Raw genomic sequence first — 27,880 nt, forward strand, 5'->3', positions numbered from 1 at the left:
ACAGTGCCTTTTACTATTCCCTGCCTGTAGTTTAGCCCATCGGATTTCCTGTTATCTACCTATTGCCTGATCTTACCAGCCTTTTCCCTGCCTGTACTGTTGCCCTTTTGGACCCCCTGTGTATGACCTTCTGCCTGCCCCTGGACCCAGCTATCTGCCTCCTCCTGTGGCCCTTTGCAATAAACATCGCCCTGCGCTTGAAACCAGCTCTGTGTCCCCTCGTGTTCGTTACACCACCAAAGGTGCTTCTACAAAGTAGTGACTCAGAGTGTGAATATTTTACTTTTGGTGGGAAAATATATACTGTACACTACCGGTCAAAAGTTTTAGAACACCTACTCATTGAAGGTTTTTTTTTTGTACTATTTTCCACATTGTAAAATACTGAAGACAACAAAACCATGAAATATCACATATGGAATTATGCAATCAAAAAAGTGTGAAACAAATCCAAATATATGAGAATTCAAAGTAGCCACCCTTTGCCTTGATGACAGCTTTGCACACTCTTGCCATTCTCTCAACCAACTTCATCAGGTAGTCACATGGAATGTATTTCAATTAACAGGTGTGCTTTAAGATAATTTGTTTGAGCCAATCAGTTGTGTTGTGACAAGGTAGGGGGGTATACAGAAGAAAGACCTATTTGGTAAAAGACCAAGACCATAATATGGCAAGAACAGCTCAAATTAGCAAAGAGAAACGACAGTCCAGCATTACTTTAAGACATGAAGGTCAGTCGATACGGAACATTTCAAGAACTTTGAAAGTTTCTTCAAGTGAGGTCGCAAAAACCATCAAGCGCTATTATGAAACCATTTTATTTGTAAACTACACGGTAATGTAAAAGTAAAAAAAAAAATGTGATCCAATACGTAACATAGTACATGTATCATCATTTGGTTTTAATCCAGAGAAAAGTATCGAGATCCTCTGATGGTGTGGAGGGATTCTAATTGTGGATTTAAAAGAAAACATCAATCGAACAATAACACCTTTGTTTTTAAGCCCTGCATTTCTAATCCCTTCATATTATTGTTGGATCTGATTTTAACACCTAACATTAATAATAAATAGATATGCTGATATTTGACAAACTTACTTTACTCTTTACAGTTTTAAACTTTCTGAGATGTAGCCATTATTTACTATTTTACACCTATTTTACACATAACTTTAACCAATTTTATAGGAGATTCTCAAATTGAAATATTCCAGGTATTTATACACTGCTCAAAAAAATAAAGGGAACACTTAAACAACACAATGTAACTCCCAGTGAATCATACTTCTGTGAAATCAAACTGTCCACTTTGGAAGCAACACTGATTGACAATAAATTTCACATGCTGTTGTGCAAATGGAATAGACAACAGGTGGAAATTATAGGCAATTAGCAAGACACCTCCAATAAAGGCGTGGTTCTCCAGGTGGTGACCACAGACCACTTCTCAGTTCCTATGCTTCCTGGCTGATGTTTTAGTCACTTTTGAATGCCGGCGGTGCTTTCACTCTAGTGGTAGCATGAGACGGAGTCTCAGCTCATCCAGGATGGCACATCAATGCGAGCTGTGGCAAGAAGGTTTGCCGTGTCTGTCAGCGTAGTGTCCAGAGCATGGAGGCGCTACCAGGAGACAGGCCAGTACATCAGGAGACGTGGAGGAGGCCGTAGGAGGGCAACAACCCAGCACCAGGATCGCTACCTCAGCACCAGGATCGCTACCTCCGCCAAAATGACATCCAGCAGGTCACAAATGTGCATGTGTCTGCTCAAACGGTCAGAAACAGACTCCATGAGGGTGGTATGAGGGCCCGACGTCCACAGGTGGGGGTTGTGCTTACAGCCCAACACTGTGCAGGACGTTTGGCATTTGCCAGAGAACACCAAGATTGGCAAATTCGCCACTGGTGCCCTGTGCTCTTCACAGATGAAAGCAGGTTCACACTGAGCACATGTGACAGAATCTGGAGACGCCGTGGAGAATGTTCTGCTGCCTGCAACATACTCCAGCATGACCGGTTTGGTGGTGGGTCAGTCATGGTGTGGGGTGGCATTCCTTTGGGGGTCGCACAGCCCTCCATGTGCTCGCCAGAGGTATGGCTAGTTTTGGGACTTCCATTATTCGACGACTCTATGGGAACTTTGAAATATTTGGAATAGCCTTGGAGTAGTTTTTGTGTCTCGGAACATTTGGTTATCAATATACAGTTTGTCGACAACGAGAGCTACACTTTTTCCTTTCAATCTATTTTCCTTGAAGATTGGGTACAGAACTTTGCGCCGTTCTGCAATTTCCTTCGGGAACTGATCATTCATGTCTATTTTCGTGCCAGCAAGCCTTTTACCCAGTCTTTTAACTATCATTTTATCTTTAAAGAAAGCAAATTTGGCAACGATTGGCCGCTCATATCTCTGTCCGAAACGGTGTACACGTTCCAAGAACTTCTCCTTCTTTCTCTTGGCATTTGCCAGATGAGTAAGTACCAGATGTTCGATCATGGATCTCGTCTGTATGTCAAGTAAGGCTTCTCTCAAAAAGATGTTTTCCTTTTTAAGTTCATTAACATTGGTTTCAATCTTGTTGACTGTCCCTTTTAGCTTGTTTGTTTCTTTCTCCAATGTCACAGCTTTTTCATCACTCATCTTGAGCCTTGCCTTCAACTCCTTTATATCCTTACTGACTAATTTGAGTATGCCCAATTTGTCATTTATCGATTTTAACAGATCAGTTCCCACCCTTACCATTCCCGGTTGTGAAAAGCTTAAATTGTCTGTGTCAGTCGAAGAGTCACGTTTTCTTTCGGGATTGGTTCTCCTTTTTTACTCTCCGTCATGTTTGGGTGTTGCTTGTTTTGGTAATATTTGTCAATACATTTCTCTAGCGCTAAGATTTGTTTTGTGTTGTTATCCAGATTGAAGGTTATTACCCACCAGTTTGTGATGTGCTAATATTTAGTCTAACTTACCGATATTGAATATTACGTTTTGATCTTGAGGTGATCTACACTACTGTGTTCAGTCCACCAACTTGCTCAATCTAGGGTGTGAATACTTATGTAAATGAGATATTTCTGTATTTCATTTTCAATACATTTGCAAAAAAATCTAATAAACATGTTTTCACTTCGTCATTATGGGGTAGGGTGTAGATGTGTGAGAAAAACATATTTAATCTATTTTGAATTCCGACTGTAACACAACAAAATATGGAATAAGTCAAGATATATGAATACTTTCTGAAGGAACTGTATTTTTGTGTCGACCACAGGAAGACGAGCTGATGCATGTGCAGCAGCTAATGGAGATCCTAATAAACAAAACAAAACTGTCACTTAGGGGGTTGGAGCGAGCGGTCGCATCTACACTTCGGTCCGCAGGTAGTATAACTTTTCATTACATTTCATTATAGTACAACGGTTTGATTTGTCTAATCTTTGCAATTTCTTCTTAGCTAACTACATAGCCGTCTTTGTATCAAAGATAATTGCGTAATTATCGTATTTCGTCGTCCTAACGTAGTCTACACTGCTATCTGCCCAGCAGCTAGCTAACGTCCACCGATTACCAGCACTGTAGAAACTATTACACTCAACTGAACGACTTGATTAGTGTAGTGTTAGGTAGCTACATAGCTGTCTTTGCTGTCTTCGTATCCAAGATAATTGTGTAGTTTAGAGTGTGTAGACTTAGAGTGATTATCTTAATTTACCGAGGTTAGCTAGCCAGCTATTTGTCGTCCTTAACGTAGGAGATACTGCTAGCTAGCTAGCCAACAGCTAGCCAACGTCTACCGAACAGAACTTCAACAACCCGGTCAACATTCCGCTTCGCTCCACAGGTAGTATCACATTTTCATTTCACTTCATTACAGTACAACGGTTTGATTTGTTTGATCGTAGCTAGCTAGCTACATAGCCGTCTTTGTATCTAAGACAATTGTGTAGTCTAGAGCGATTTTCTAGGTTAGCTAGCCAGCTATTGTCGTTCTTTTAACGTAACGTAACGTAATCAACACTGCTAGCTAGCCAGCTAGCCCCCGAATAGCAGCACTGTAGAAACTATTACACTCGACGAACGACTTGATTAGTGTAGTGTCAACAACGCAGTCACTGCCAGCTAGCCTACAAAGTCAACAACGCAGCCACTGCCAGCTAGCCTACTCCAGCAGTACTGTATCATTTCAATCATTTTAGTCAATAAGATTCTTGCTACGTAAGCTTAACTTTCTGAACATTCGAGACGTGTAGTCCACTTGTCATTCCAATCTCCTTTGCATTAGCGTAGCCTCTTCTGTAGCCTGTCAACTATGTGTCTATCTATCCCTGTTCTCTCCTCTCTGCACAGACCATACAAACGCTCCACACCGCGTGGCCGCGGCCACCCTAATCTGGTGGTCCCAGCGCGCACGACCCACGTGGAGTTCCAGGTCTCCGGTAGCCTCTGGAACTGCCGATCTGCGGCCAACAAGGCAGAGTTCATCTCAGCCTATGCCTCCCTCCAGTCCCTCGACTTCTTGGCACTGACGGAAACATGGATCACCACAGATAACACTGCTACTCCTACTGCTCTCTCTTCGTCCGCCCACGTGTTCTCGCACACCCCGAGAGCTTCTGGTCAGCGGGGTGGTGGCATCGGGATCCTCATCTCTCCCAAGTGGTCATTCTCTCTTTCTCCCCTTACCCATCTGTCTATCGCCTCCTTTGAATTCCATGCTGTCACAGTTACCAGCCCTTTCAAGCTTAACATCCTTATCATTTATCGCCCTCCAGGTTCCCTCGGAGAGTTCATCAATGAGCTTGATGCCTTGATAAGCTCCTTTCCTGAGGACGGCTCACCTCTCACAGTCCTGGGCGACTTTAACCTCCCCACGTCTACCTTTGACTCATTCCTCTCTGCCTCCTTTCCACTCCTCTCCTCTTTTGACCTCACCCTCTCACCTTCCCCCCCTACTCACAAGGCAGGCAACACGCTCGACCTCATCTTTACTAGATGCTGTTCTTCCACTAACCTCATTGCAACTCCCCTCCAAGTCTCCGACCACTACCTTGTATCCTTTTCCCTCTCGCTCTCATCCAACACTTCCCACACTGCCCCTACTCGGATGGTATCGCGCCGTCCCAACCTTCGCTCTCTCTCTCCCGCTACTCTATCCTCTTCCATCCTATCATCTCTTCCCTCGGCTCAAACCTTCTCCAACCTATCTCCTGATTCTGCCTCCTCAACCCTCCTCTCTTCCCTTTCTGCATCCTTTGACTCTCTATGTCCCCTATCCTCCAGGCCGGCTCGGTCCTCCCCTCCCGCTCCGTGGCTCGACGACTCATTGCGAGCTCACAGAACAGGGCTCCGGGCAGCCGAGCGGAAATGGAGGAAAACTCGCCTCCCTGCGGACCTGGCATCCTTTCACTCCCTCCTCTCTACATTTTCCTCCTCTGTCTCTGCTGCTAAAGCCACTTTCTACCACTCTAAATTCCAAGCATCTGCCTCTAACCCTAGGAAGCTCTTTGCCACCTTCTCCTCCCTCCTGAATCCTCCTCGCCCCCCCTCCTCCCTCTCTGCAGATGACTTCGTCAACCATTTTGAAAAGAAGGTCGACGACATCCGATCCTCGTTTGCTAAGTCAAACGACACCGCTGGTTCTGCTCACACTGCCCTACCCTGTGCTCTGACCTCTTTCTCCCCTCTCTCTCCAGATGAAATCTCGCTTCTTGTGACGGCCGGCCGCCCAACAACCTGCCCGCTTGACCCTATCCCCCCCTCTCTTCTCCAGACCATTTCCGGAGACCTTCTCCCTTACCTCACCTCGCTCATCAACTCATCCCTGACCGCTGGCTACGTCCCTTCCGTCTTCAAGAGAGCGAGAGTTGCACCCCTTCTGAAAAAACCTACACTCGATCCCTCCGATGTCAACAACTACAGACCAGTATCCCTTCTTTCTTTTCTCTCCAAAACTCTTGAACGTGCCGTCCTTGGCCAGCTCTCCCGCTATCTCTCTCAGAATGACCTTCTTGATCCAAATCAGTCAGGTTTCAAGACTAGTCATTCAACTGAGACTGCTCTTCTCTGTATCACGGAGGCGCTCCGCACTGCTAAAGCTAACTCTCTCTCCTCTGCTCTCATCCTTCTAGACCTATCGGCTGCCTTCGATACTGTGAACCATCAGATCCTCCTCTCCACCCTCTCCGAGTTGGGCATCTCCGGCGCGGCCCACGCTTGGATTGCGTCCTACCTGACAGGTCGCTCCTACCAGGTGGCGTGGCGAGAATCTGTCTCCTCACCACGCGCACTCACCACTGGTGTCCCCCAGGGCTCTGTTCTAGGCCCTCTCCTATTCTCGCTATACACCAAGTCACTTGGCTCTGTCATAACCTCACATGGTCTCTCCTATCATTGCTATGCAGACGACACACAATTAATCTTCTCCTTTCCCCTTCTGATGACCAGGTGGCGAATCGCATCTCTGCATGTCTGGCAGACATATCAGTGTGGATGACGGATCACCACCTCAAGCTGAACCTCGGCAAGACGGAGCTGCTCTTCCTCCCGGGGAAGGACTGCCCGTTCCATGATCTCGCCATCACGGTTGACAACTCCATTGTGTCCTCCTCCCAGAGCGCTAAGAACCTTGGCGTGATCCTGGACAACACCCTGTCGTTCTCAACTAACATCAAGGCGGTGGCCCGTTCCTGTAGGTTCATGCTCTACAACATCCGCAGAGTACGACCCTGCCTCACACAGGAAGCGGCGCAGGTCCTAATCCAGGCACTTGTCATCTCCCGTCTGGATTACTGCAACTCGCTGTTGGCTGGGCTCCCTGCCTGTGCCATTAAACCCCTACAACTCATCCAGAACGCCGCAGCCCGTCTGGTGTTCAACCTTCCCAAGTTCTCTCACGTCACCCCGCTCCTCCGCTCTCTCCACTGGCTTCCAGTTGAAGCTCGCATCCGCTACAAGACCATGGTGCTTGCCTACGGAGCTGTGTGGGGAACGGCACCGCAGTACCTCCAGGCTCTGATCAGGCCCTACACCCAAACAAGGGCACTGCGTTCATCCACCTCTGGCCTGCTCGCCTCCCTACCACTGAGGAAGTACAGTTCCCGCTCAGCCCAGTCAAAACTGTTCGCTGCTCTGGCCCCCAATGGTGGAACAAACTCCCTCACGACGCCAGGACAGCGGAGTCAATCACCACCTTCCGGAGACACCTGAAACCCCACCTCTTTAAGGAATACCTAGGATAGGATAAAGTTATCCTTCTCACCCCCCTTAAATGATTTAGATGCACTATTGTAAAGTGGCTGTTCCACTGGATGTCATTAGGTGAATTCACCAATTTGTAAGTCGCTCTGGATAAGAGCGTCTGCCAAATGACTTAAATGTAATGAAAATGGTGAAGTCACTGCAGTACCTTCTGCTCAGTGGTCCTCTGGGCGCAAGCCATGAGCGGGTTCTTGTCCACGGGCTGACGCAGACGTGTAACAGTGCAAGTCTCACAGATCTCCAGCTTCAGACGCAGGTCCTTGATCTTGGTCAGGTAACTCAGGCACTCAGATTCATCTTCCTCACCTGAACAGAATGGAGAAACCATTACAAAGGTGTATAAAAATATTAATTTACAGCTCAAGAGGACTAGAATCCCAGATCATAAAATAGTGCTCTGATCGCTGATTAACCTCTTAGACTATAACACAGTGTTAAGAACCTCAATGAACCGTAAAGGAAATCACCTCATTCCCTTAATATTGAATGATACAAATAGCATATTTTTGCTTAAAATGATCAGCTTACATGGGTTGCATCCCAAATGGAACCGTATTCCTTATATAGCGCACTACTTTGGACCAGGGTTCATCTCACAGCAAGAATTGGCAAATCTGGTGCAGTCCATGAGGAGGACATGCACTGCAGTACTTAATATGCAGCTGGTGGCCACACCTGATACTGACTGTTACTTTTGATTTTGACCCCCCCCCCCCCTTTGATCAGGGACACATTATTCCATTTCTGTTCGTCACATGTCTGTGGAACTTGTTCAGTTCATGTCTCAGTTGTTGAATCTTGTTATGTTCATACAAATATTTACACATGTTAAGTTTGCTTAAAATAAACGCAGTTGACAGTTTCTTTTTTTGCTGAGTTCATGTCATTTGTTCTTTTACTTGTGAGACACAGCTGAGTGAGCATAATCATTTGCTTTTTTTATTTTACTGGACTGATGGCCTGCATCTGATGGTCAGTCTGAGGGGAGGGAGCAGCGGTGAGGCTGCCTCTCACCCTATTCATCGTCCCTCCCCTCTCCCTCCCTCCGCTGAGAAAAGGGGACAAAGTCTTCCACTTCATTATTTATGCCTCATTCACCAATTCATCTTATTACTCATAATAACAACGCAAGCTTATCGAAACACTTTGCTACTCATTCATCGCAGCGTGAGTGGAAGTAGGGAGATTGAGCATTTCATGGCTTATAAAAGTGTTGAACAAAATGTTGACTGTGGTGAATAACAACACTAACTTACACATAAAAACAACAGCTTCTTTGCTGTATTTGTTGAGTCTCTCTCTAGTCATAGATTTAAACGTTTTTAAATCTCAGTGTCAACTTTGCTGTGTGCTCGAGGATTCTTTTAAGTCAATGGCTCAAGGAAACTGCAGACACAGTTATCTGAGCTACCTGATTGGCCAGTGGTAGTCCTATAGGTGCACATGATTTGCTCTCTGGGCCTGCCGAATAGGCGGAGTTTTACCTTCAGACACATGGCATGATTCAAAATGGGAACACATTGCCTTCTCAGCACTAGGGCTGATGAATCAAGTGCACCTACCGCCAACAGCGCAAAATTATATATATCCAGGTGAAAGCTATGATCCCTTATTGATGCCATTAAATCCACTTCAATCAGTGTAGATGAAAGGGAGGAGAGAGGTTTCAAGAAGGATTTTTAAGCCTTGAGACAATTGAGACATGTATTGTGTGTGTGTGCCATTCAGAGGGTAAATGGGCAAGACAAAATATTTAAGTGCCTTTGAACAAGTTATGGTAATAGGTGCCAGGCACACCAGTTTGAGCATGTCAAGAACCGCACCGCTGCTGGGTTTTTCACTCTCAAAATCGAACTCAATCAACTGCCAGCTCATGCAGGAGAAAAATTCAGAATTATTACACATAATTAAACAACACAATGCATCAACACAGGCAAACTCATGCGATTTGACAAGGTGGCTAACAATGAACAGCGAAGTTAGAGAAAATCTTGGATGGTGATCAATGATGGTTAGAAAGAGAGAAGTTGATGGAGTGAATCAGAACGGCCCTATTTTCAATCCTTAACTATCAAGCTTAGCCAGTCAACACTGCAGTCTGACACTGCAACCAGGACGGACACCGTACCTCCAGTGGGCACCATATTGCCTGTAATGTGAATTCAACAGTTAACCACTATTTGTAGACAAATGGCTGTGATGAAATTCAACATTTCTAACAACAAATATTGAAATCATGATGTTCATGAATGGAAAATGCAACGACAACTCAGAAGGTATGCAACAAAGAGTGCAATAAAGTGTGCATAACAAAGTGCAATACTGATCATCCGTCATCAAAAATAACTTGGTTGGATGCTTCTTCTTGTACTATACAGGCCCTCTCAATGCTCGGATGTCTGACACTCACCTTTCTCCACAGAGTGCAGCAGTCCTTCGTAGTGCTGGCTGGCCCTTTTGTAGCCACTCTCCACCTGCATTCGGTCGTCTGCCCCAAAGAGCTGGGAGTCCTGGCTGTCTCTTAGAAAGTCTTGAAAGTGGAGCTCCAGGTTCCTCAATGCTAGCCTGTACTCCTCCACCGTCAGAGTCCTAAACTGCAGTGATGGGGAAGAAAGATAGGGAGGGTGAGCCTGGTCAGGAAGTGTTATATTCTCTTTTCCTGAATTACATCAGAAAATCCCCCCCATTACAGAACCTTTGGAATTGTATAGCTAACAATAAATAATTCTGAGGGAGTAATATAATTCTACAACCAAGAGACACCATCTAATGACTAAAAAAATATGTCCTTTATTCTCTGATCTACTGTCTCCAAAAGTGTATATTCTATGTCCCAAATGGCACCCTATCCCCTATGTAGTGCACTACCTTTGACCAGGGCCCGTAGTGCTCTACATAGGGAATAGGGTGCCATTTGAGACAAACTGTGTGAAACCTTGAGCTCACCATGGTAATGTTCCATAAGCTGATGAGGTGGATGTCTCTCATCAGGTACTGCCAGGACATGAGGCTCTTCATGTCCACGTGCAGCATCTGCCACAGGACCAGCAGGTTCTGGTAACTTTCGTTCAGACTGTGGAGGAGGTTTGAGGTTAGTGAACCATACAAGTGCTGGGGTCAAATGTCTTTACGAGGCATCAAATGTCTGACAAAGGTTAAATCAAAGGGCTAAATCAGAAGTTTTATCCACCTTATTTTAGTCTGGTAGCCATTCTGTATCTGCTCTCTTGCCAACTCCTTATGGAATTGTCATTGCAAACAACAATGGAGTGGACAAGAGAACAAACAGATCTGGGACCAGGATAATGTTGTTAATGGTAAGGCTAAATCAAAGGTTTTAGTCATATTGTTTTAAGGCAAGGTGTCACACCCTGACCATAGTTTGCTTTGTATGTTTCTATGTTTTGTTTGGTCAGGGTGTGATCTGAGTGGCCATTCTATGTTACATGTCTAGTTTGTCTATTTCTATGTTTGGCCTGATATGGTTCTCAATCAGAGGCAGGTGTTAGTCATTGTCTCTGATTGGGAACCATATTTAGGTAGCCTGTTTGGTGTGTTGGGTTTTGTGGGTAATTGTTCCTGTCTCTGTGTTTGCACCAAATAGGGCTGTTTAGGTTTTCTCACGTTTATTGTTTTGTTAGTCTATTCATGTATAGTTTTCTTCATTAAAGAACCATGAATAGAAACCACGCTGCATTTTGGTCCACCTCTCCTTCTCTACAAGAAAACCGTTACACAAGGAGATGATTGGTTGCCTCACCCTGAGACACCGCTCACTGCGTCCTTATTGGTGGGTGGAACCAGGAAACAGATGGAGGGCACAGTGGCCTCGCTACCTTTGGGGTTCTGTACTTTCCACTTGTATGGTTGAGAGTTGTCCATCAGCGCACACTCATCCCCTCTGAGGACTGTGATCTGGAAAAAAAGAAAAAGAAACTCCCATGTTGTACTGTATCTGACCAGTTCGAATGACAGGCCTTCGAACATGACTAATAAGATAAATAAAATCAACAGATACTATTGCTGTTATACTTCTAAGTGTCACTAATCTATGTTTTGAATAAACACTCAATTTCCACAGATTCTGATAAGATGCGCTTATACTAAGTAGTAACCTAATAGTGTTTGCTCCTCCACTGGAAAGCTGGTCACATGAACAGTAATATCTCCTCACCTCCATCTGTTTGAAGTCGCAGATGGCCTGGACAGGCACTTTACCCTTGACTGGTGTACCAGGGTTACGTGGCTTCAGCTGGACAATGGTCTTGGCCCTCCGGTTCAGCCCATTCAAGTGGGTCTTAAACTCTTTCAGTTGCTCCTTCTCATCCTATATATGAACCACCACAGGGGTATTTAACAAAACAGACAATGAAAGATGCTGTTGCTTTAGTAATGTCACTGAATCAGAGTTGCTGTATTTTCTCTTCACTTCTTCAATAAAGTAGATTAAGTCAACCGACGCATTTGCGTCCTGTAACAAGTCCTCGAGTCGTGTGACAGTGATGTTACGGTCACACGTGTATTTCTTCTTCATAGTCTCCTGCATCTTTCTCATCTTCTCCTTTGCCTCTTTCACGTCTGAGAAAAACTACCAGGGTAAAAAAAGAGGAGCACAAACCGTTTTAGAGATAGTCCAATTAAAATGCATCATCCTATCTGAGAGTGTAACAGCGTTCTTCTTTAGTTGAAAGAGAGTCGGACCGAAATGCAGCGTGTAAGTTACTCATGTTTATTAAGTGAAGACAAACGAACTAACACGAATAACTAATAAATACAAAAAATAACAAACAGAACGTGAAACCTATTACAGCCTGACTGGTGCATACAACACAGAGGCAGGAACAATCACCCACGAAATGCAAAGCGAAAACCAGGCTACCTAAATACGGTTCCCAATCAGAGACAACGAGAATCACCTGACTCTGAGAACCGCCTCAGGCAGCCAACCTAATTAACACACACACACCCCTAATCAACTACAATCCCAAACACTACAAACCCCACTACGAAAATACAATACATAATAACCCCATGTCACACCCTGGTCTGACTAACTAATAAACTAAAACACAAAATACTAAGACCAAGGCATGACAGAACCCCCCCCCCCCTAAGGTGCGGACTCCCGAACGCACCTCAAAACCATAGGGAGGGTCCGGGTGGGCGTCTGTCCATGGTGGCGGTTCCGGCTCCGGACGTGGACCCCACTTCATACATGTCATTGTTCCTCCCCTTCGCGTCCATGGATAATCCACCCTAACCGCCGACCATGGCCGAATAGTCCTCACCCAGGACCCTACATAACAGAGGAGCAGCTCGTGACTGAGGGGCAGCTCGGGACTGAGGGACAGCTCGGGACTGAGGGGCAGCTCGGGACTGAGGGGCAGCTCGGGACTGAGGGGCAGCTCGGCACTGAGGGGCAGCTCGGCACTGAGGGGCAGCTCGGCACTGAGGGGCAGCCCGGCACTGAGGGGCAGCCCGGCACTGAGGGGCAGCCCGGCACTGAGGGGCAGCCCGGCACTGAGAGGCAGCCCGGCACTGAGAGGCAGCCCAGTACTGAGAAAAAGCCCAGTACTGAGATGAAGCCCAGCCAGGAAGTTGAATCCGGCAGATCCTGGCTGACTGGCGGATCCTGGCCGACTGGCGGATCCTGGCCGACTAGCAGATCTGGCAGATCTGGAAGGGTCTGGTCGACTGGCAGATCTGGAAGCGTCTGGTCGACTGGCAGATCTGGAAGAGTCTGGCTGACTGGAAGAGTCTGGCTGACTGGCAGATCTGGAAGAGTCTGGTCGACTGGCGGAAGAGTCTGGTCGACTGGCAGATCTGGAAGCGTCTGGTCGACTGGCAGATCTGGAAGCGTCTGGCGACTGGCAGATCTGGAAGGGTCTGGTCGACTGGCAGATCTGGAAGCGTCTGGTCGACTGGCAGATCTGGAAGCGTCTGGTCGACTGGCAGATCTGGAAGAGTCTGGCTGACTGGCAGATCTGGAAGAGTCTGGTTGACTGGCAGATCTGGAAGAGTCTGGCTGACTGGAAGATCTGGAAGAGTCTGGTTGACTGGAAGAGTCTGGCTGACTGGAAGAGTCTGGCTGACTGGAAGAGTCTGGCTGACTGGAAGAGTCTGGCTGACTGGCAGATCTGGAAGAGTCTGGCTGACTGGTAGATCTGGCTGCTCCATGCAGACTAGCTGCTCCATGCAGACTAGCAGCTCAGGCTGCTGTATACAGACAGGAGGCTCCGGCAGCGCTGTAGAGGAGGAAGGCTCTAGAACCGCTGAACAGACGGGAGACTCCGACAGCGCAGGAGAGGGAGAAAGCGCTGGCTGCGCTGAACAGGCGAGGCGCACTGAAGGCCTGATGCGTGGTGCTGGCACTGGTGGTATTTGGCCGAGGACACGCACAGGAAGCCTAGTGCGGGGAGCTGCTACTGGAGGGCTGGGGTGTGGAGGTGGTACTGGATAGACCGGACCGTGCAGGCGCACTGGAGCTCTTAAGCACCGAGCCTGCCCAACCTTACCTGGTTGAATACTCTCGGTTGCCCTGCCAGTGCTGTGAGGAGAAATAGCCCGCACTGGGCTATGTAGGCAAACCGGAGACACAGAGCGCAAGGCTGGTGCCATGTAAACCGGCCCAAGGTGACGCACTGGAGACCAGATGCGTAGAGCCGGCTTCATGGCATTTGGCTCGACGCTCAATCTAGCTCGGCCGATACGCGGAGCTGAAATATACCGCACCGGGCTATGCACCCGCACTGGGGACACCGTGCGCACCACTGCATAACACGGTGCCTGCCCGGTCTCTCTAGCCCTCCGGTACGCACAGGGAGATTGCGCAGGTCTCCTACCTGACGCAGCCATACTCCCTGATAGCCCCCCCTCCCCCAAAAAATTTGGGGCTGCTTTTCGGGCTTCCATCCACATCGCCGTGCTGCCTCCTCATACTTGCGCCTCTCCGCTTTAGCCGCTTCTAATTCCTCCTTGGGGCGGCGATATTCACCAGGCTGAGCCCAGGGTCCTTCTCCGTCCAGTTCCTCCTCCCATGTCCAATTCTCTAAATGGTGTAGCCTCTCCCACTGAAGCTGCTTCTGTTGTCTCTCGTGTAGCTCCTGTTTCAACTTCGCCTGCTGCACTTTTGGGCGGCTACACTCCTCTGGTTTAGCCCAGGGTCCTCTTCCGTCAAGGATTTCCTCCCATGTCCAGGAATCCTTAATACGCGGCTCCTCTTTGCGCTGCTCCTGCCTGTTGACACGCTGCTCGGTCCGAGTTTGGTGGGTGATTCTGTAACGGCGTTCTTCTTTAGTTGAAAGAGAGTCGGACCGAAATGCAGCGTGTAAGTTACTTATGTTTATTAAGTGAAGACAAACGAAACGAACTAACACGAATAACTAATAAATACAAAAAATAACAAACAGAACGTGAAACCTATTACAGCCTGACTGGTTTTATAAAAAATTATTTATTATCATCAGTACCATTCATTCTTTACAAATCATAATTTACATACATACACAAAAATATATTTTTAATTAAACTAATTAAATGAAACTAAACATAAACCCCAAACAAAACCTCAGGGAGCATCTTCCCTCCCCGTCACCCTACAAAACACCTTTCCCTATCTCCCCGTCCCTAATCTAACCTCTTACAAATCTAAATGACACCCAGCCCTAAACCCCCTTCCACCTCTCCCGAGCAGCATGCTGCCCCCACTTCCTCTCCTCCCTCTTCATCCTCCCCCTCAAATCTCCTTCCACTCTCCTCACTATCCCTTCCACCCCCCAATCTCTCCCTGTCTTCACCATGTTCTGCCTGGCTTCCCACAGCCCCCGTTTAAAGAGACTCATGAGAAGCCAGAGCAGAAACCTGTCCCTATCCGTCCCTCTCACTCTCCCTACACCCCTTTCTAACCTGGCCCACGTCAATACAAAATCCCCCTTTACCAAACCTATCAACACCCGTGCCCTAGCCCATACTACTCCGGCAAAGGCACAGTCCCAAAAGACATGACGCACAGTCTCCTCCCTGCCACAAGAGGATCTTGGACAGGTGGGGGATTGCACTAAACTAAACCGGTACAAGATGGAACGTACCGGCAAACACTTATGAAGGCTCAACCAATTCAGGTCCTTGAGCCTGTTGTCCAGACCCCGCACCTGTACTCCCTCCCAGACCGCTTCCGAGATACCTACTACAGGTGCCCGACTCTCTGCCTTTCTGGCCTCCTCGTACAGGTGCCTATGATCTAAACCTACTCGGGCAACTTCAACCTCAGGGTGCGCACGCAGCCACTTGGCCGCATGACCAAAGTGCCACGGCAGCTGTTCCGCCCGAGGACCCGTGTTAGACCACACCATTATGCTTCTCGCCTGATACGAGAAAAACACCCGCAGGAAGTAACCGGACGGGTGTATCACTGGCTGAGCAAGCTCCGTTAACAAGAAAGAAACAAAATTGTGTCCAGCTTGAGGGGGAAATGTGGTACCCCCTACCTCCCTCCCCGATGGGACAGATCATACGTGCCCTGGCGACCCACTCATACCTGCCACTCCACATAAACTGAAACACAAGCTTCACTAGAGGCCTTCTCAGACAAACCGGCAATGGGTAGATGTATGCCAAATACAAAGCGACGGCAACACATCCACCTTTAGGACCAGGACCTTGCCCATAAAAGACAAAAACCTAGCTTTCCACATTGCTAGCTTCCTCTGTACCACTGCAATACACATGTTCCAGTTTAGCGTCGCAGAGCCGGAGGTCTCGAAATGGACCCCGAGAATCCTCAGGGCCCCCTTACAGAGAGATAACCCCCAGGCACATCCGTTCTACCGCGCCATCTTCCGAAAAACTTGACGGAAGACTTTGCATGATTCAGAACTGCTCCCGACGCTCGAGTGAAATCCCCAAAGATGGCAAGGGACCTTGTCAGGCACGAGTCCTTGCACAACAACAAGGAAGTGTCGTCGGCGTACTGCGTCAACTTAACACGCAGTCCACCACTTCCAGGGATCAGCAGACCTTCCACCCCTGTGTCTGCCCTAATGGCAGCCCCCAGAGGCTCCATGTACAGAACGAAGAGGAGAGCCGAGAGTGGGCACCCCTGCCTGACCCCAGACGAGAGGTCAAAAACGTCACCCAAGTGACTATTTACACTAACTCGGCACCCCGCTCCGACATATAATGTACGAATCCATCCTATAAACTTCTCCCCAAATCCTAATCGACCTAACACTCTGAATAAAAAGGATCTATTCACGCGATCAAAGGCTTTCGCCTGATCTAGCGCTGCTACCATAAAAGGCAGTCCTCTATCTTCAACCCAAGCGATGGAGTCCCTGATTAACTGTAGGTTCCATCTAATAGAGCGGCCCTCTACCCCGCACGTCTGATCCTCATGAACGACGTAGGGAAGGGCTGTGCGCAACCGGTCTGCTAAAACCTTTGCAAGTAGCTTGTAATCTACACACAGCATGGTCAACGGCCGCCAGTTGCCAAGGTCAGTTACTTCCCCCTTCTTATATAAAAGTGACAGCACACCAACAGCCATTGATCCCCCCGGGACCCCGTCTCAAGGATGGCCTTCAAGACTTCGAGGACCACTGGTCCAAGTATACCCCAAAACTTGAGATAAAACTCAGCCGGCAGCCCATCCATCCCAGGCACCTTCCCTTTTCCCATCCTCCTAAGAGCGCTCTCAACCTCTTCTAGTGAAATCTGGGCCTCCATCACTTCTCTAATGTCCTCCGGCAACCGCCTGGACAAGTGTTCTAAAAACACATTTCCCTGCTCTACATCTATTTCCCTTTCCTTAAATAAACCTTGGAAATGATCAGTTGTCACCCTGACCATATCCTCTGGTTCTCTAACTATACTACCATTTTCTTCCCTAACACCATGCATTACCTTCCTACTCTGTCTTGCCCTAACCGACTTAAAGAACATAGCAGAACAAGTCTCATTATGTTCTAGAAAGCCGCTATGCGCACGCTCCAGGAAAACTCGAGCCTTACGCTCCTGCAACTCCCTGAGCTGCGCCTTTAGGGTTGAGGATCTCTCCCAGTCAAACGACCCGCCGAGGTTGCCTGCCTCGTATTCGAGATCAATTAACCTTTGGATACGATCCACCTCCCTCCTCTCCTCCCTTTTTTTCCTCTTGCAATACCCTATTATAAAAGCCCTAATCCTCACCTTAACTAATTCCCACCACTCTAACACCCCCTCGCACATGGACCGGAGACCCTCAAGCCTCCTAAAGAAAACATAAAACCCGTCAACAAAAGCCTGCTCCTCCAGCACGTCCCGATCTAGCTTCCAGTACCCCTTACCAAAGAGGCAGACCGACGACCCCACCTGCAGGAGCACCCCGTCGTGATCCGAAAAGAAAACAGGCAACAGCCGCCCAGACAACTTTCCCAAAGACCTGGGTACAAAAATATAATCGAGCCTCCGCTCAACCCCCCTGGAGTTACGCCATGTAGGACCGTCCATTTTCGGAGTAGTGTGCATACCACCATCTACCAGACCATGGCAAGCCATTAGCCTAGCAATGGCGCCTGCACTGTTATCCCCCCTCTTCCTAAATCTGTATTAAAATCCCCCCCTATCACTAATTTCCTATTTGTAACACACAGGGGCGTCAGACAGTCCACCATCTCCTTCCTGTCTGCCACCCCCTGTGACCCATACACCACCACTAATCTAAATTTACACTCCCTTATCGTGACATCCACCCCTATAACTCTCCCCTGCATTACAACAAAGGAATCTTCTACTTTTACCTCCCTGTGTCCACACAAAATCCCTACCCCAGATGAGTGCACCCCCTACACCCCAAACCGACTCTCCCTTGTCCCACTCCCTCTTAAATCTACTAACATCCCCTCCATCCCTCAGGTGAACCTCCTGTAAAAAACAAAAATCAAAACCCACACCCTCCAAATAACTAAAAACCGCCCTCCTCTTAACAACATCTCTTAAACCCCTTACATTTAAACTAACAAAAGTAAAATTAGACTCCATGAAGAAAATAAAATACAACATGTAATATACTCAAATACTAAACCCAGACAGAAAAAAAAAACAAAAACAGGAGACTCACCCGATGCTCCCCTGCTCCATATCTACCGGTGAGAACACCATCTGTAATCCCGACATCCCCCCTCTTCCTCCATCACACCATCCCAGGATGCAGGAATAGTGTTTGGCTTCGGGGTGCCCTGCATCCTGGGTCTACCCCCACAATCCTCCCCCTCCCCAGTGTTGCAGCTGGTTTGGAAGAAAATTGGGGAGGCTGAGTCCCCAAACAAAAAACCCCCCACCTCCTCCTGTACCCAGTCCTGAGTCTTGTTAGGTGTGTCACCACCCAAATGAAGTTGAGAGTCTTGGGAAACCAGCAGCAACCCAGAGGTTTCTCCCACCCCCATCACTCTCTTGGCCATCCCCACCCCCTCACTGTCGGCCAATCGCACCCTCCTCTTCATTCTCTTCTTTGGTGATGGCTGCAGTGGAGAGATACCACCCCCTCCCCCCGCCAGCTCCTCCACCATACCCCTCATCTCTTCCACCATGTCACTTTCCCCCCAGTCCACTTGCTCTTCCACCGTCTTCTTCTCTAACATTCCTCCCTCACTTTCTTCTCTCTCATTCTCCTCCACTCGGTTACCTTCTTCCACCGCTTTTCCTGGTTCTCCTACTCCCGTGCCTTCCGTTTCCTTCTCTCTTCCATCCACCGCTTCTTGCTCCTCCTCCTTCCTTGTAGCCTTCCCCTCTGGACTTGTAGTCTTATCATGAGGCATGTTTCCTTCCCCTCCTCTTCTTCCCCCATCCCCAGCTCCTGCCCCCCCCAGCCGCAGACGCATATGACCTCTGACGGGCCGGGCACTCCCGCCACAGGTGTGCTGACGAGCCACACCCATGGCATGTCTTAGGCTTGTCACAATCCCTCGCCTCGTGATCCTCAGATCCACAAAATCTGCATTTTCTCATGCTGCACGAGGCAAAAATGTGTCCATAGGCCATACAGCGCCTGCAAAATGGGGGCTGACGTGCATAAAACAAAGTCCCCCTGTCAGCCCCAAGGGAGAACATAGCAGGAGGATGAAGGTATCCACCATGTCCCTTTGGGTCCTCCCTGAGGAGGGCCTGGAAACCTCTCCTCCCATTCCAAAACCCAAGGGAGTCTTTGAGGTGCCTAGCTGAGGAAACGTTATCCATGTATCTCCCCAGAAAAGCCCTCACCTCTTCATCCTTAACGTAAGGGTTATACATGTTAACAGTCACAACCCTAAAGTTATTCTTCGCCAGACTTGATATTTCGTAGTGGCACATCGGCCTCTCTCCTCCCACTGCTCTTGCCCTTCTAAGGATATCATCATGCTTTTCTTCAGAATATAGCGCGACGTCGTATGCTCCTCCAACGAGTTGCCTTGGAAACAAAACACGTCCTTTACCGTCAGCTTTAGAATCCCCATCAATATAATTCTTCCAAAAGATTCTCGTCCTAACGGCTCCAACTCCTTTTCCTTCCAAGCAAAACGAATCGTGTTAGCCAGCCCAATCCCAGGGATCGACCGTGATGATGTATTTAGCACCATCTCCGCAAGGAGAATGGCGCTCGTTCTTTTCTCTTCCGATACAAGAAAAACGAAAAACGAAAATCCAAAAGTGACCGCAACTGTCCGGTGAAAACTAGCACAGAGACAGGAACAATCACCCACGAAATGCAAAGCGAAAACCAGGCTACCTAAATACGGTTCCCAATCAGAGACAACGAGAATCACCTGACTCTGATTGAGAACCGCCTCAGGCAGCCAACCTAATTAACACACACACACCCCTAATCAACTACAATCCCAAACACTACAAACCTCACTACGAAAATACAATACATAATAACCCCATGTCACACCCTGGTCTGACTAACTAATTAACTAAAACACAAAATACTAAGACCAAGGCGTGACAGAGAGGGGATATATGAGTTGGCATACTTGGAAGTAGGAAGTGTTCTCTTTCAGGTGGGAGTCGATGCAACAGCAAAGCTGCAGGATCCAACTCCACTGGGTCTGCAAGGCTTTAGTGAAGGCCTTTGGTGGGGAGAGAAAGAAATAGCTTAAAAAACCACCTATTCTCATATCCTCTGCTCTTAGAAATAAAAGACAAAGTCAAATCCATGTTAAATATATACTGTAATGCAGGGGTAGGCGGGACAATTTTTGCGGATTTTTGAAGGAACAACAACAACAATTTGAACACCGCAAATTCACCACAAGTAAGCCCAAAAAGAGATTGTATTTGAAAATAACATGATCATTTCATACCTTGATTACATTGAGGAACAATCACAAATCTTAATTTTATTAATGGGTAAATATTTTCTGAATACATTTTTTTAGCTAAATTCTTTTTAACCAATAACAATAATCTGAAAAACTTTGCGGTGCCAAAACAAATCACTTGTGGGACGGTTTTGGTCCATGGGCCCCCTGTTAACAACCCTTGCTGTAATGTGTGTGTTTGTATAGTGGTCAGGAAATTACAACAACTTAGAAACTCTAGTGATTGTGTTCTCACCTCTACAGACTTCTTGGCAGGATGACCCTCCTTCAGCAGTTTGTCTCCTTGGATCTGGACACTGTTGACCCGCTTCTCTCTGTGCTCCAGCTCTTTCAACACCCCCTGAAACAAAAAAAACAAAAAACAGAGTGTTATGGCATTAGGGGGGGATATTACTAGATATGAAAGTGCATCCACCAAATCATAAATTACATTTCATTGTCAAAATAATAATTTAACATAATCTGATCAAAATCGAATTAAAGATGGGAGTATTACTGTTCTGTACAGTGCAGTACCTTTTTACTTTACCCTACAAGATCTGTATTGTGCCTAACTCTATTTAGCTAATGTTGAACTTTCCAGGTTGGGTGAGGATGAGAACAGCTATACCGAGTAGTTGTCTTTCTTGGCATTCATGTTGGTATTGCGTTCGCTCCAGTCATAGTGTTATGAACTTGAGTGAAGACCCAAACGCGGTTTTAACAGAAAACAGAGTTCTTTAATAAAAACAGGAATGGCATAAATCCTCTTCCAACGTAGTCAATGGAACAAAAGAACGTAGTATAATGCAGGATACACCTGCCATGCAGACTCCGACAGGACAGGACAAGGTGGAAGCAAACGAGACGACAGCTTGCTTCTGGCATCAAAAAACACAAACAAGAATCAGACACTGAAAGTAGCAGGAACAGAGAAAGAAATAGAGACCTAATCAGAGGGGGAAGAGAGAACAGGTGGGGAAAGAGAGAATGAGCTAGTTAGGGTAAATGTAGAACAGCTGAGGGATGAGAGACAGAGAAGGTAACCTAAAAAGACCAGCAGAGAGAGAGAATGAAGAGAAAGGACAGGAACAGACATAACAAGACATGACAGTACCCCCCCCCACTCACCGAGCGCCTCCTGGCGCACTCGAGGAGGAAACCTGGCGGCAACGGAGGAAATCATCGATCAGCGAACGGTCCAGCACGTCCCGAGAGGGAACCCAACTCCTCTCCTCAGGACCGTACCCCTCCCAATCCACTAGGTACTGATGACCACGGCCCCGAGGGCGCATGTCCAAAATCTTACGAACCCTGTAGATGGGTGCGCCCTCGACAAGGATGGGGGGGGAGGGACGAGCGGGGCGCGAAGAACGGGCTTAACACAGGAGACATGGAAGACCGGGTGAACGCGACGAAGATAGCGCGGGAGAAGAAGTCTCACTGCGACAGGATTAATGACCTGGGAAATACGGAACGGACCAATGAACCGCGGGGCCAACTTGCGAGAAGCTGTCTTAAGGGGAAGGTTCTGAGTGGAGAGCCATACTCTCTGACCGCAACAATATCTAGGACTCTTGGTCCTACGCTTATTAGCGGCCCTCACAGTCTGCGCCCTATTACGGCAAAGTGCCGACCTGACCCCCTTCCAGGTGCGCGCAACGCTGGACAAAAGCCTGAGCGGAGGGGACGCAGGACTCGGCGAGCTGAGATGAGAACAGCGGAGGCTGGTACCCGAGGCTACACTGAAAGGGGATAGACCGGTAGCAGACGAGGAAGCGAGTTGTGGGCGTACTCTGCCCAGGGGGCTGTTCTGACCAAGACGCAGGGTTACGAAAAGAAAGACTGCGTACAATGCGACCAACAGTCTGATTGGCCCGTTCGGCTTGACCGTTAGACTGGGGATGAAAGCCGGACGAGAGACTGACGGAAGCCCCAATCAAACGGCAAAACTCCCTCCAAAATTGAGACGTGAACTGCGGGCCTCTGTCGGAAACGACGTCAGACGGAAGGCCATGAATTCGGAAAACATTCTCGATAATGATCTGAGCCGTCTCCTTAGCAGAAGGGAGCTTATCGAGAGGAATGAAATGAGCCGCCTTAGAGAATCTATCGACAACCGTAAGAATAACTGTCTTCCCGCTGATGAAGGCAGTCCGGTGATAAAATCTAAAGCGATGTGAGACCACGGTCGAGAGGGAATGGGAAGCGGTCTGAGACGGCCGGCAGGAGGAGAGTTCCCAGATTTAGTCTGCGCGCAGACCGAACAAGCGGCGACAAATCGACGCGCGTCACGTTCCCGAGTGGGCCACCAGAAACGCTGGCGAATGGAAGCGAGCGTACCCCGAACGCCGGGGTGGCCGGCTAACTTGGCAGAGTGGGCCCACTGAAGAACGGCCGGACGAGTAGGAACGGGAACGAACAGAAGGTTCCTAGGGCAAGCTCGCGGCGACGGAGTGTGAGCGAGTGCTTGCTTTACCTGCCTCTCAATTCCCCAGACAGTCAACCCGACAACACGCCCCTCAGGGAGAATCCCATCGGGGTCGGTGGAGACCTCAGAAGAACTGAAGAGACGAGATAAAGCATCAGGTTTGGTGTTTTTGAGCCCGGACGATAAGAAATAACAAACTCGAAACGAGCGAAAAACAGAGCCCAACGAGCCTGACGCGCATTAAGTCGTTTGGCTGAACGGATGTACTCAAGGTTCCTATGGTCAGTCCAAACGACAAAAGGAACGGTCGCCCCCTCCAACCACTGTCGCCATTCGCCTAGGGCTAAGCGGATGGCGAGCAGTTCGCGATTACCAACATCATAGTTACGTTCTGACGGCGATAAGCGATGAGAAAAACGCGCAAGGATGGACCTTGCCGTCAGAGAGAGAGCGCTGAGAAAGAATGGCTCCCACGCCCACCTCTGACGCGTCAACCTCAACAACAAACTGTCTAGAGATGTCAGGTGTAACAAGAATAGGTGCGGATGTAAAACGATTCTTAAGAAGATCAAAAGCTCCCTGGGCGGAAACGGACCACTTAAAGCACGTCTTAACAGAAGTAAGGGCTGTGAGAGGAGCTGCCACCTGACCGAAATTACGGATGAAACGACGGTAGAAATTAGCGAAGCCCAGAAAGCGCTGCAGCTCGACGCGTGACTTAGGAACGGGCCAATCAATGACAGCCTGGACCTTAGCGGGATCCATCTTAATGCCCTCAGCGGAAATAACGGAACCGAGAAAAGGGACAGAGGCGGCATGAAAAGTGCACTTCTCAGCCTTCACATAAAGACAGTTCTCCAAAAGGCGCTGGAGGACGCGTCGCACGTGCTGAACATGAATCGAGAGAGACGGTGAAAAAATCAGGATATCATCCATGTAAACGAAAACAAAAATGTTCAGCATGTCTCTCAGGACGTCGTTAACTAGTGCCTGAAAGACAGCTGGAGCGTTAACGAGGCCGAAAGGAAGAACCCGGTATTCAAAGTGCCCTAACGGAGTGTTAAACGCCGTCTTCCACTCGTCCCCCTCCCTGATGCGCACGAGATGGTAGGCGTTACGAAGGTCCAATTTGGTGAAAAACCTGGCTCCCTGCAGGATCTCGAAGGCTGAAGACATAAGAGGAAGCGGATAACGATTCTTAACTGTTATGTCATTCAGCCCTCGATAATCCACGCATGGGCGCAGGACCCGTCCTTCTTCTGAACAAAAAGAACCCCGCGCCGGCGGGGGGGAGGAGGAGACTATGGTACCGGCGTCGAGCGAAACCGACAAATAATCCTCGAGAGCCTTACGTTCGGGAGCCGACAGAGAGTATAATCTACCCCCGGGGAGTAGTTCCCGGAAGGAGATCAATACTACAGTCATATGACCGGTGTGGAGGGAGAGAAGTGGCCTTGGAACGACTGAACACCGTGCGCAGATCGTGATACTCCTCCGGCACCCCTGTCAAATCGCCAGGCTCCTCCTGTGAAGAAGAGACAGAGGAAACAGGAGGGATAGCAGACATTAAACAGGTAACATGACAAGAAACATTCCAGGATAGGATAGTATTACTAGACCAATTAATAGAAGGGTTATGGCGCACTAGCCAGGGATGACCCAAAACAACAGGTGTAAAAGGTGAACGAAAAATTAAAAAGAAATGGTTTCGCTATGATTACCAGAGACAGTGAGGGTTAAAGGCAGCGTCTCACGCTGAATCTTGGGGAGAACTACCATCTAAAGCGAACAAGGCCCTGGGCTCCCTAACTGTCTGAGAGGAATGTCATGTTCCCGAGCCCAGGTCTCGTCCATAAAACAGCCCTCCGCCCCAGAGTCTATCAAGGCACTGCAGGAAGCAGATGAACCGGGCCAGCGGAGATGGACCGGAAAGGTAGTGCGTGATCCAGAAGGAGAGGCCTGAGTAGTTGCGCTCACCAGTAGCCCTCCTCTTACTGATGAGCTCTGGCTTTTACTGGACATGAGGTGACAAAATGACCAGCGGAGCCGCAGTAGAGACAGAGGCGATTGGTGATTCTCCGTTCCCTCTCCTTGGCCGAGATGCGAATACCCCCAGCTGCATAGGCTCAGCATCCGAGCCGGCGGGGGAGGGTGGCAGTGATGCGGCAGGTGGCGGCAGTGATGTGGAGAGGGGAGCAACGGAGAACGTGAGCTCCTTTCCACGAGCTCGGCGACGAAGATCAAACCGTCGCTCTATGCGAATAGCGAGAGCTATTAAGGAGTCCAGACTGGAAGGAACCTCCCGGGAGAGGATCTCATCCTTAACCTCGACGTGGAGACCCTCCAGAAAACGAGCGAGCAAAGCCGGCTCGTTCCAGTCACTAGAGGCAGCGAGAGTGCGAAACTCAATAGAATAATCCGTTATGGATCTATTCCCCTGACATAGGGAAGACAGGGCCCTGGAAGCCTCCTCGCCAAAAAACAGAACGGTCAAAAACCCGTATCATCTCCTCCTTAAAGTCCTGATACTGGTTAATACACTCAGCCCGCCTCCCAGACTGCCGTGCCCCACTCACGCGCCCGTCCGGTAAGGAGAGCATAACACATAGTTAACCTCCTCCTCCTCTTTCTCATTCAGCCACATCAACTCCTTGGTGGCTGCAGTGACAAAGGCATGAAGCTCATCCAGGCTGCACAGACGAGCCTTGGAAGAACTCTGAGGAGAAAAGAATTACAATGAGATTGGAGAAGCATTAGATAAATGGCAGATTGTTGAAAAGTTGTAGTTGTACGTTAATATTTTGAGTCAATAACTTACCAGAAGCTTGCTATAATGCAACTCCAGCTTGAGTAAGTAGTCTCTGTAGGCACATTTGCTGACAGGGGAGAGCTGACTCTGAAGGGGAATAGAAAATACTAAAGATTAGAGAAGAAGCATGGCTAAAAAAAGAAGCGATCATTTTGGCAGTAACCAAAGAGGATCAATGATGGTATGACTGACTCAGTCTAATTTTCCCCGAACTCCAATCCCATCCCAGGTAGTTTTTCACACTGTACCTCGTCTGCTTTTGCTTTGTTGATCTTAGCATGGAACTCCTCCACTGACTGGTGCAGGCCGCGGTGGCTGCCCAGCCGGGACTCCACGGTGTGCAGGTCCGAGCCCCATTCCCCCTGGTCGACCCACCTCTGGTTCTCCTCAACCCAAGCCAGCAGGTCCTGGATGTAGCACAGGGTCACCTCATCCAGCTCGGGACGCACCCTCATTGGAACCTGCTGAAGGGTCTGCATCTGGGACATGGGTATTTGGGTGGTAGTCACTCCGGACTTCAGGCTCAGGTTGTACTCACTGCAAAGGTTCACCAGCTGCTCGTGGAGACGGTACACTCTGGAGGTAAAACAGGAGAAACAATGCTGAATTGTTCAATGACAACAAAACAGGTATTTCAATCAATTGGATTTTACAAGTTGGTTTAACAATACAATAAGGGCTTAGGTTTCATCGCGTGTCACACAAGGCCTCACAATAATACAGTAATGTTCTGAGTGGATAAGACTGCGGAATAGCCAGACTGCTAAATAGTCAATTAATGGTACCCAAACTATCAGTACTGACTATCTTGCACTGACCCTACTCAAACTCACTAGACTATATATTTACACTCACTCACACACACTACATTGACACTCCAACACAAAAACCCTCACACATTAACATACACTGCCCCCCCCCCCCCAAACACACACACATTACAAACCCACACACTTTTACAGTCATGATTTGCGGCTGTTACTCTGTTCTTTATTTTACTATTATTATTATCTATTCTGATGCCTAGTCACGTTACTCTGCCTTCATGTACAGTACATTTCTACCTCAAATACCTCTGCACATTGATCTGGTACTGGTAACTGATACCTCCTGTATATAGCTCCATTCTTGTGTATTTTATTTATTTTGTGTTACAATTATTATTTTTTTAACCATCGTTGGGAAGGGCTCGTAAGCAGGCATTTCACGGTAAAGTCTACACCAGTTGTATTGACAAAGTTAGATTTTATTTTGATGTGGTTTTACTCAGTGGTTGTTCTGACCTGCGGTACATCTGTTCAGCTTGTAGATGGCGTCCGTTCTTCAGCAGCTGCACGTCATTGAAGAGGTACCGGATCATGCCCTCTGCCTTGTCCAGGTCTGTCTCTACCTCTGCTGTGTGCTTAGCAGGCTTTGCTGAGCTCAGCAAACGGAGATCCTAGAACATAGATACAGTATAAACACTATGGCACCATGTGTTCCATCTTGAATACAGCATTAGTAGACATCAGTCCATGAGCCTGAGAATGCTTTTGCACATCCGAACACATCCAATCTCACATAACTGTGGGGTATTCAATCACTGTATCATTGACTACTCAGTCTAGCAGCATGGATTTGTGGTGACAAATCTGTAGGGCCACAGATTGTACATTGTAAAGTCTACATTGGCTGTGACTGTCTGCCCCGGCAGGGTGTGAGACTCACCACCTGTAGCAAACCCTCAACCTGGTTGAGCTGCTCCTCACACAACCCAGACACCATCTGGACCTTACTGACAATCCTCTGCAGCCGCTCCAGCCTCAGGGTCAAAGGTCAACACATCAGGTCAACACATGTTCCACAGTCTCTCCTAAATCAGCTCTGAGGCTGGGGTATTGTCTAATGAAGTAATGGAATAACTAGATGATGGTACTGTAAATCATGAGTGGTAATACTTTACTCAAAGACAACAGTGGCCCTTTGGCCAGATCCCTTGTGAAACAAGCATTTTGACCTCAATGGGACAACCTAGTAAAATAACGATAAAATAAAATAATACTGTTGGTATAAATTTAAATCCAATGTACGTA

General features: G+C 48.1%; 1 pseudogene; it reads right to left on the reverse strand.

The window, feature by feature from the left end:
* Window positions 1–27,880, reverse strand: part of LOC135550152 (plectin-like) — a 111,149-nt pseudogene that overhangs the window by 21,361 nt on the left and 61,908 nt on the right.

Source organism: Oncorhynchus masou, chromosome 12 (assembly GCF_036934945.1).
Source record: "Oncorhynchus masou masou isolate Uvic2021 chromosome 12, UVic_Omas_1.1, whole genome shotgun sequence".
NCBI lineage: Eukaryota > Metazoa > Chordata > Actinopteri > Salmoniformes > Salmonidae > Oncorhynchus > Oncorhynchus masou.